The sequence below is a fragment of the Protopterus annectens genome, chromosome 8.part1 (assembly GCF_019279795.1).
Source record: "Protopterus annectens isolate FY-2018-M chromosome 8.part1, PAN1.0, whole genome shotgun sequence".
Taxonomy (NCBI): Eukaryota; Metazoa; Chordata; order Ceratodontiformes; family Protopteridae; genus Protopterus; species Protopterus annectens.
This window is the reverse complement of record NC_056742.1, coordinates 522,673,062-522,683,226: the sequence shown is the minus strand read 5'-3', so window position 1 is coordinate 522,683,226 and position 10,165 is coordinate 522,673,062.

Below are 10,165 nucleotides of genomic sequence, written 5' to 3'. Positions count from 1 at the left end.
CACATAACAGTGGTGTTGTCGGTCTTAAAATGAGTTGTCCTGAAGGCAGTCAGAGCATTCTGTACAGCTAACATTTCTTTTTGATTGACATGCAGGTGTACCTGACTTGGGTTCCATTTGCCATGAATGCACTTCCCCTCCAGGTGAGCCCCCCATGCATAGTCTGAAGCATTTGTTAGGGTCTGGGCGGCAGGGGGTGGTGTGAAAGTTAGTCCCTTGTTTTGGTGGCAGGCCTCTGCCCACCAAAGGAACTCTAGGCATAGGCAAGGTATGATAGGAATCATTGTTTCTAGGTCTTGAGAATGTTGACACCAGAGGCTTTTTAAATACCACTGTAGTTTCCTCATATGCAGTCTTGCATATGGAATTAGAAGAATGCAGGAGGCCAGGAACCCCAAAGGCTTGCAGTATTTGTCTTGCAGATAGCAAGGTTTTTGTGGCCACTTGTTTGAAGTAGGTTGTCAAATGAATTTGCTTTTCTGGCGTGAGCTAAGCCATCTGGGAAGTTGTATTCAAGCTTGCTCCCAGGAATATAATTTGTTGACAGGGTACCAGGTGTGACTTATTTTCGTATATGGTGTACCCCAGACAAGTTAGAACCCCTTTTACATAGGCCAGATGCATGTCCTGGCTTTCTGCCTGTATTAGACAATTGTCCAGGTATGGGTATACTTGAATATTTCTTTGCCTGCAAAATGCAATAACTGGAGCTAGGCACTTTGTGAAAACCCGGGGCGCAGTAGATAAGCCAAAGGGCAGTCCAGAGAACTGACGGTGCGCCTAGCCTGCCTTGAAGCATAGGTATCTTCTGCAAGATTCCCTGATTGGGATGTGCAGGTATGCTTCTTTTAAGTCTAGCGTTGCCAACCAGGCATCTTTGCTTAGCATATGAAGTAACTGATGAAGAGACAGTATCTTGAATTTTGGAATCTCCAAAAAGGTGTTTAGACAGGTCCAGGATAGGACGGCATGAATTTTTTTCTGGGTACCAGGAAAAGTCTGGAGTAGAAACCTTGTCCCTTTCCTGGTACCAGTTGAATAGCCCCCATGCTTAAGAGAGAAAGTACTTGCTTTTGGGCCTCTGCCCACTGATTTAGGCGTAGGTCCGGCCACCTTCTTGGTGTTGGCAAAGTGAGGAAGTGAAATCTGTATCCCTGGGACACTAATACCCATTTGTCCTGGGTAATGAGCTCCCAATTCTTTGCAGGAGGAGCAATCTTTCCCCCCTAAGGGGCAGTCATTTGATAAGCGCTTGGAAATTTTAAAAGGAAGTCACTGAGACAGTTTACCAAAGGGCGAAATCTTATTATTCAAAAATTTGGAAGTGGAGGACACCCGCTGCTTAGTTCTGCGAGTCCCCTGGGACTGAAACCTGGGGTTTTTGCTGTGTCTGGGTTTGGCTTTAGAAGACCTGAAAGGGGCTGGAAAGGACCAATTCTTAGAGGGCCAGTGCCTACTAAATCTAGGAGACTGAACTTGTAAGAAATCTCCAACAGTTTGCTTAGATTTGGCTTCATCTTCAATCTTTTTAAGAAGTTCCTCAGCCTTGTTGCCAAACAGGCGGTCCTGATTTAAGGAGCATCCAACAACTTGGCTTTAACATGATCAGGCAAAGATTGCTCCTTAAGCCAACCATGCCTTCTGAGCACAGACCCAGTAACAGCAGCCCTGCAAGAGGCCTCTAATGAATCAAAAAACACTGCAAAGCATGTTTTCCAACTTGTTCGGCAGAATGAATTAAATTCTGCAATTCTTTATTTTCCACACAGTCAGGAATCATCATCATTTTCTGTTTAAGCAGTCCAATAACATGTTGCTGATACTTTAACATATGAAACTGCCAGTTTAAAGCCCTAGTGGCCAAGGTTGCAGTAGCGTAAACCTTCTTACCCCATCTATCCAGCGCCATGGAGTCTATCAGAAGGGGTATGATTTTAGTAGCAGAAGCCTTAATATGCCCTTGGGCCCCTGTGAAATAGCCTCTGGATCTGCAATAGGATTTTTGTAAAGGAACTTGTGGGACTTTGAGACCCTGTAGTATTCTGTCAGGTTTTCCTGGGAGCAGGAGGCAGGGAATCAGGGGCCAAACTAGATTCCAAAAAAGCATCAACAATGTCTAGTACATGAGGAACAGCTAAAGGCCTATGCTGAGAGGTAGGAGACGGAAATCCCAAAGCCCCTTTTTTGAATCAGAAAAATCCTGGCATTCCCAGTGGAAATGCTCCCTTAGAGTAAGTAAGGTTTCCCCAAAAGAAAAATCCTCAGAAGGAGAAGCAGAGGGAATAAAGTCCTCTGCATCAGAATCTTCATAAGTAGGTAAGGGCAAATCCAGATCATCACAAGTATCAGGAAAACAGAATTCTGATCAGAAGATTCATAATCAACTTCAGTCATAGGCCTCTTAGAAGGGGGGGGGATTGGCTACCCCTAGTTTTTACATCTTCAGCCATTCTTATTTGTTTTTTAGGCATAGAGGCCTGAGCATGCGGCCTGGGCATCAGTTTTTTAGACATGGATCGAGATTTAGACCCAAGTAAAGGAGGAGTCGATTGAATATGCAAGTCCATAGGCCTGAATACACCCTCAGAAGCCAGTGCTCGCACAGCGGCTCCGGACCCATCCAAGGCAGATATATTTGCGGGTTCCATAGGCTGAAGCATTGCGCGGCATACCAGACTCCGAATGGGTCTCAGTAGAGGCCTGCGAATCAGAAGTAGCAGGCATCAGGGGCTGTGAAAGGGTCTCACTGAGTACCGGCGACTGGCTTAGGAAAAGCATCAGTTCTGGACCTCGGTGGCCTGTCTCTGTCTTTATCTTTGCAATTTTTTTTGGAATCCCGGTAGTCGGATGGCTTACCGACATTTCTGGATAATCGAACAGAGAACTGAAATATTTAGAGGCAAAAATATACAGATGACAGATAGTGCACTGATTAAATAAAGCACAAAACTGACAGCAAGGTACGTTGTGGTCAGGGCCTAGGCAAGGAATACAGTAAGAATGAAAATCTTTGAGGTATTTGCTTTCCACAAGTAATACAATTAACTTTTACTGACATCGGTAAGGATAAAGAAAAAGTTTCCCCAACAGGGTACTTGGCTTTAGTTGAAGGCTTCAGTTCTGAATCTCGAAAATGAAAATTTCAGGAGTCGGCCGACTGGCACTTGCCAACTGCTTCTGCTTCGGGCACCGCACGGCAAGAAAGACTGATGTAATGGAGTCAGCTGCATGTTTTATGTCCCTGACGACCTGACGTCATGGAAGGGACAGCAACAGACGCAGGACCCAAGACTTTGTTAATCAGGCTGACTGAAGGCTACCTGCAAGCATATAACCCAAATGTAATGACCGCAACAGTGAAACACGAAGAACATCCAAAAGAACATCCCCAGAAAGTGTTTCCAGGTTAAGAAGACACCAAACAGAAAACCTCTTCCATCTGGTTAAGTAGCATTTCCTAGTATTGGGCTTCCTGGCCTCCTGCAGGACCTTAAGCATGTCCTCAGAAAATAAGTGTCTGCATGGAATCAAAATCCTATCACCCACAGTGTCAGGGTAAGAATGGACAGTTGAGGATGGATGAAAGGTCCCTTGTCCTGTGTGAGGAGGTCCACCCTCTGAGGTAACTTGTGATGAATGCCCTTCGCTACATGCAGAAGCGGAAACCAATGCTGTTTGGCCCAAAAGGAGTCCCCAGCAAGATACTGGGATCATCCTGTTGCATTCTGAACAGGACCTTTGGAATGATGGGAAAAGGAGGGAAAGCATAAAGAAATGCCCCCTCCCAAGAAAAACAGGGTGATTCTACTTTCCAGACCAGAGGACCTAGCACAAAAAAGAGGAAGTTGTCTGTTAAGAGGGGAGGCAAAAAATCTACTCGAGTTCCCACCCCACTGGCGGGCAATGTCCAAAAATACATCCCTGTTCAACATTCACTTGTGGGACTGTGTTATTTACCTGCTCAGTGCGTCTGCCTGAATGTCCTGACCTGAGGAAATATAAACAGCCTGAAGAGTCGCCCAATACTAGACAGCTAGTTCCCACTCGAACTGCCAAACTGCAAATAAGGTAAGATCTCGGACTCCTGGCTTAGGCATACCACATCACTGTGGTATTGTCTGTAGACACATTGAGAAGCCCTAGGGAGGACAGAGGGCAAAACACCTGAAGAGCCTGCAGAAGTAGTCTCATTTCCTAGACACAGTCTCCTTTCCTTTGCTGAGGCGACCAAGGACCCTGCGTCTTTAGAAAGCTTCAGGATGCTCCCCATCCCACGTCTGAAGCATCTGTAAACAGCTCCCGAGAGGAAAGAGGGGGTTGAAAGGGGAGCATGGGATAAGAGTAAACTACTAAATCCACCACTGAAATTACAGCTTGAGGCATGGAGGAAGATGCTGAAGCCAAACTGACTTTAGAAACCAGTGAAATTTCCTCATGTGGACTTTGGCAAAAGGGAGCATAGAAACGGTGGAGGCCATAAAACCTAGAGCTCTCAGAATCTCCCTTGCTACGATTAAGGCCAGAGGAAGAAGGAATTGAAAGAAGGAAATGAGAATTAATGCCTTAGGAGCAGGCAAAGATACCAGAATTGGAATAGTCTGGATCCTGCACCCCAGAAATACATGAACCTGTGAAGGATTCAGAAAGGACTTTAGGAAATTTATAGTGAACCCCAGGTTTTACAGGAAGGAAATGGCAAAGTGAAGATGCTACAGTACAATCTCTGGAAAGGATGCCTGAAGCAGGAGATTGTCTAAGTAGGGAAAGATTTGTATCTCCCATAGCCTGCAAAAAGCAATCAAAGGAGGGAGGCCTTTGGTGAATACCCCTGTGGCAGTAGAAACGCCAAATGGCAAAGCATAGAATGGAACACACCAGGAAGCAGAGAAATGTAAAATACTTCCTGAAAAGTGGATGAATAGGAATGTGAACTTAAGCATCCTTAAGGTCCAGACACACTAGAAAAGCCTGAGGACTCCGCAGAGGAAAAATTGTGAAGGGACTACATCTGAAAGAAAGGGACCTTCAGAAAGGTGTTTAAATGAGAGGGGTCCAGAATGGGTCTCCAAGTGCCCTCTTTCCTCAGAACCAAAAACACTGAGTAAAACCCCTTCCCGCTTTGGGAAACTAACTTCATAAATACTTCCCAAAGTCAAAAGATCCTGAAGCACCCCTGAAAAGAAGGCCAACTGCTCCTGAGGGGGCTGAGGAAGGCCCATGAAAAGGTAAGATTTCCAGATCATGAAATACCAGAGATAGATCATGGAAAGAACCTAAGAATCAAGTAATCTTGAACCAAACTGGAAGGGAGATGAAGAGAAACAAAAATGGCTGAGAACAGGATAGTCAAATAGCATCTGATTTGTTAGGAAAAGGAGATTTCTGTGTCACAGGAGCCTTGGTAGCTTTAGCAGGAGAAGCACTTTTGCCCCTGTTTTTCTGTGTCATAGGAGTCTAGGTAGATTTAGCAGGAGAAGCCATTTTACCCCTGTTTTTGCCCTTTGAAGGAAGGCGAGGCTGCCTACAAACAAATGCTGGTTTAAGTTAATTACATTGAAATTTGTTTAAGTTCCTGTAAAGCTTTGCCTTTACCTTGCAGAGAATTAAACAAATCCACAGCAGCTGCACAATTAAGCGTTTCTTATCCAGAGGAACATCCATCAACTTAGCCTTTATATCATCAGGCAAAGGAAGAAGCCAAAGCCAGGAATACCTCCATGACAGCAGCTGCTCTGGAAAAGCATCTACTGCATCATAAATGTACTTAAACTGTGAGCCACCTGAGAACAAGTCACCAAAAAGGGGAGGGCAGAAGTCTTCCCTTCAGTCAGGAAGGTCAGAAAGTACTTGATAGGTCTGATAAAGAAGAGCCAAAATGTATCTGGACATACGAGTCTGATAATTGACAGCTCTAAGAGTCAAGACAGTAGAAGTATAAACCTTCTTACCTAGTCTTTCCATGGTCCTGCTGTCTATCTGAAAAAGCTCTGTAGAGGGTAACAACTGATGGCTTGTTGGATGCCACAGACACAACAGAGGGGTCAGATGAAAGAAATCTATACAGGAATTTGCAATCCTCAAGCACCCTATAAAACTTGCCAGTTTTTTTTTTTGGGAGCAGGAATCTGGGAATATGCAGCCTGAGACGCAGTAGAAAAGGCATCCAATAACGCAGCCAAAAAGTACAGTTGTGTACACTTACTATAAAGGTAGATGTTATGAGTGTATTCACTGTTGTAGTCATCACATTTGGGTTATCTGCCTGCAGCTAACCCTCAGTCGACCTGAATACCAGAGTCTTGGGATTTCTGCATCAGATGCTGTCGCTTCTTCCATGACATCAGGGATATAAAACATGCAGCAGACTCCATTACATCAGTTTTTCTTTCCCCAGATGTCAGGAGCCCACACAAATGGAAGCAATTACGTGGTGTGGAACACCCCTAGTAGAAAGTAAATACAATTGTTATAAGATACGGTCAAACAAAAAGATAGGTAGAAGTATAGAAAAGTCAGGGGGCTGGAGGGAGGGTAACCAGAACTGCAACAGTGAATACACTAACATCTACATTTACACAACTGTACTATGTTCTTTGTGTTTTACTGTTGCAGTCCTCACATTTGGGTTGATTCCCAAAGCAGAGGATGGGTGGAGGCAGTCAAGAAGCATTAGGGCTGGCAAGCAGGCCCTGTAAGACTGTTGTGACAAATCCAGCTACGGATTTAGAAAAGATAGGCAAGTGGTAATGCTTGGTGAAGGTATGTACAGAGTTCCAGGTTACAGCTTCCAGGGTGTCCCTGGTAGGGACTCCCCTGAGAAATGCTGCAGAGGTTGATGTAGCCCTAGTGAAATATGTTCTGATTCCCTGTGGGGTAGATTTCCCATAGTGTTTGTAACAGAAATGGATGCAGTGTGCTATCCATTTAGAAATGGTTTGCTTTGAAATGGCCTTGCCCTCTGTTCCTGTAGCAAAGCTAACTTGCAGCTGGTCAGATTTTCTGAAAAGTTTAGTCCTGTCCAGATAGAACCTAAGCTGCCTCTGCACACCCAGGGAGTGCAGGATGCTTTCCCTTTATTCTGAGGATTAGGGAAAAAAGGTTGGCAAATTAATGGATTGGGTTAAAACCACACTAGACACCACCCTGGGCATAAAAGATGGGTTAGTCCTGAGGGAAGCCTTGTCCGCATGGAAGATAATGAAGGGTCCAAGGCCATAAGGGCCTGCAATTCAGATACTACTTCTAGCCATCACTTCAGCAAGAAGAAAGCTGCTTTCCAGGAGAGGAATTTTAACACTGCTGAGGCAGCAGGTTCAAAGGGTGGAAGCATGAGTTTTTCCAATACAAAGTTAAGGTCCCAGGCTGGAGTGGGAGCTCTCCTGGGGGTGGGGGTGGGGGGGGTCTTAAATTTTTGGCTCCTCTCAGGAACTGTTTCACCAGAGGATGAGAGAACAGGGGTGGCTCAGTATTATAATGAGGAAAGACGGCAGAGGCATGGATCTTGACTGAAGAGAAGGACAGGCCTTTGTGGAGCATTTCTGTTTAGTATATGAGGTAAGGTTGGGCACAGTTGTGTCCATTCCTTGAGACCGTATCCAAGAACAGCATATTTTCCACTTTTCTGAATAGGATTTTCTAGTACTAAGCCTCCTTGCCTCAAGGATGACATCCAGCACCTGCTTACTGAGGGTTGCTGGTGATGAGTTCAGGGGGTGAGCCAGGCTGCTAGGTTCAGTGTTTGTAGCGGAGGATGCAAAATCTGGACCTCCTGCTGGGACAGCAGGGAGGGGGTCTGAGGCATGTACCACGGTGGCAGAACTGTCAGACTGTGCAAAAGTGGGTACCAGTGCTGGCGTGGCCAGTCTGGTGCAGTCAGGATTGTCCTTGACTTGTCCTGTTTGATTAGTAGAACCTTTGAGAGGGGCAGAGGGGGAAAGGCATAGACTGAGAGGCGTTCCCATGTAAAGGACAGGGCATTCACTTTCCTTGCTTGGCTGTGGGGAGTTCTGGTGCAATATTTGCTCAATTTATAGTTCTGAAGGGAAGCAAAGAGGTCCACCTCTGGTGCCCCCCACCTGTTGATCAGAAGCTTGAATGATTTGGGTTCCAGTTTCCACTCGTGTGGGTTCATTAGATTTCGGCTTAAGCCATCTGCCAGTAAATTTAGTTTGCCTGGCAAGAACTGCACTTGCAGGTGCACTTGACAGCTCAAAGCTGTGTTCTACAGAGTCATGGCTAACCTGCAGAGTGGGTAGGAATGGGTTCCCCTGCTTGTTTATGTACCACATAACTGTGGTGTTGTCTATCAATAGTTGCCCTGGAAGAATAAGGCATTTGAAGGCTGTCAGAGCATTCTGTACAGCCATTTCTTTTTGATTGACATGCAGGTGCATTTGCTTTGGGCTCAATTTGCCTTGAATACATTTGTACTGCCATGTGAGCCCCCCATGCATAGTCTGATGCGTCTGTTAGTGTTTGGGCAGCAGAGTGTTGAGTGAAAGGGAGACCTCTGTTGTGGAAGCAGGCCTCTGTCCACCAAAGGAACTCTGCCCTTAGGCAAGGAATGATAGGAATCTGTTTCCAGGTCCTGAGAATTTTGACACCACAGACTTTTTAAGTACCACTGAAGTTTCCTCATATGCAGTCTTGCATATGGAATCAGCAGAATGCAAGAGGCCATGAACCTTAGGCCTTGCATATTTTTCTTGCAGATAGCTGGGTTTTGGTGGCCAGTAGATTGAAGTGGTTTGATAAATTTGTTTTTCTGGAGTGAGGAATTGCCATCTGGGAAGTTGCCTTCAAGTTTGCCCCCAGGAATATAATCTGTTGGCTGGGTACCAGATGTGATTTCTTTTCATTGATTGTGTACCCCAGTGAAGATAGAAGCCTTTTTACAAATGGCAGGTGCTGGAGTAGCAATTCCTGACTGTCCACCTGAATCAGGCAATCATCCAAGTATGGGTAGATTTGAATTTTTCTCTGCCAGCAATATGCAATGGCTGGAGCTAGGCATTTTGTGAATACCTTGGGCGCAGTAGATAAGCCAAAGGGAAGTGCAAAGAACAGACAGTGCATAGAGCCTGTCCTGAAACGCAGATATTTCCTGCAATATTTCCTTATGAGGATGTGCACATAAGCTTTTAAGTCAAACGTGGCGAGGCAGGAGTCCTTGGCTAGCATAGGAAGCAGCTGTTGGACAGTAAGCATTTTGAACCTTGGAACCACCAGGAAGGTGTTGAGAATAGACGGATCCAGGATAGGGCATGAAGAGATTTCATTTCTGGGTACCACAAACAGTCTGGAGTAAAAACCTTGTCCCCTTTGCTCTACTGGGACAAGTTGAATAGCCTTGATACTGAGAAGAGAAAGTACTTGCTTTTGGGCCTCTGCACACTGATTTGGGGGAAGGTTTGGACATCCGCTTGGGGTTGCCAGTGACCAACTAGAATCTGAATCCCTGAGATACAATGTTCAAGACCCATCTGTCCTGGGTGATGTACTCAAGAATTTTTTGCATGCAAGACGAGTTTCCCTCCTAAAGGTGCAAGTACTTGGGCAATGCTTGGCAGATTTAATAAGTCATTGCGAGACTTTACCAAAGGAAGGTGGCTTACTACTCCCTGTTTTAGAGGTGGACGCACTCCATTGCTTAGATCTGTGCATACCCTGAGACTGCAATCTGGGTGGTCTGCTGCCCCTGGGCTTGGACTGAAGGTCTGGGAGGGACTGGAAAGGACCAAAAGGCCAATGCCTACTGAATCTAGGTGGCTGTACCTGTAGGAAATCTTTAACAGTTTGCATAGATTTAGCTTTTTCATCCATCTTTTGAGGACTTCTGCTTTATTGCCAAACAGGCGTTGTTGGTTTAATGGTGCAACTAGTAATTTTGCTTTGACATGGTCTGACAAGATTTGTTCCTTAAACCAAGCATGCCTTCTAACAGACCCAGTGACAGCAGCCCTGCAAGATGCTTCTAAAACATCAAAACCACATTGCAAAGCATGTTTTCCAACCTGGTTAGCAGAATGCATTAATTCTTGTAAATCTTTATGTCCTGCACTACCACGAATCAACATAATTTTCTGTTTAATTAGTTCCATAATATGCTGCTGATACTTTAACATATGAAACTGGCAATTTAAAGCCCTGATGGCAAGACTAGCAG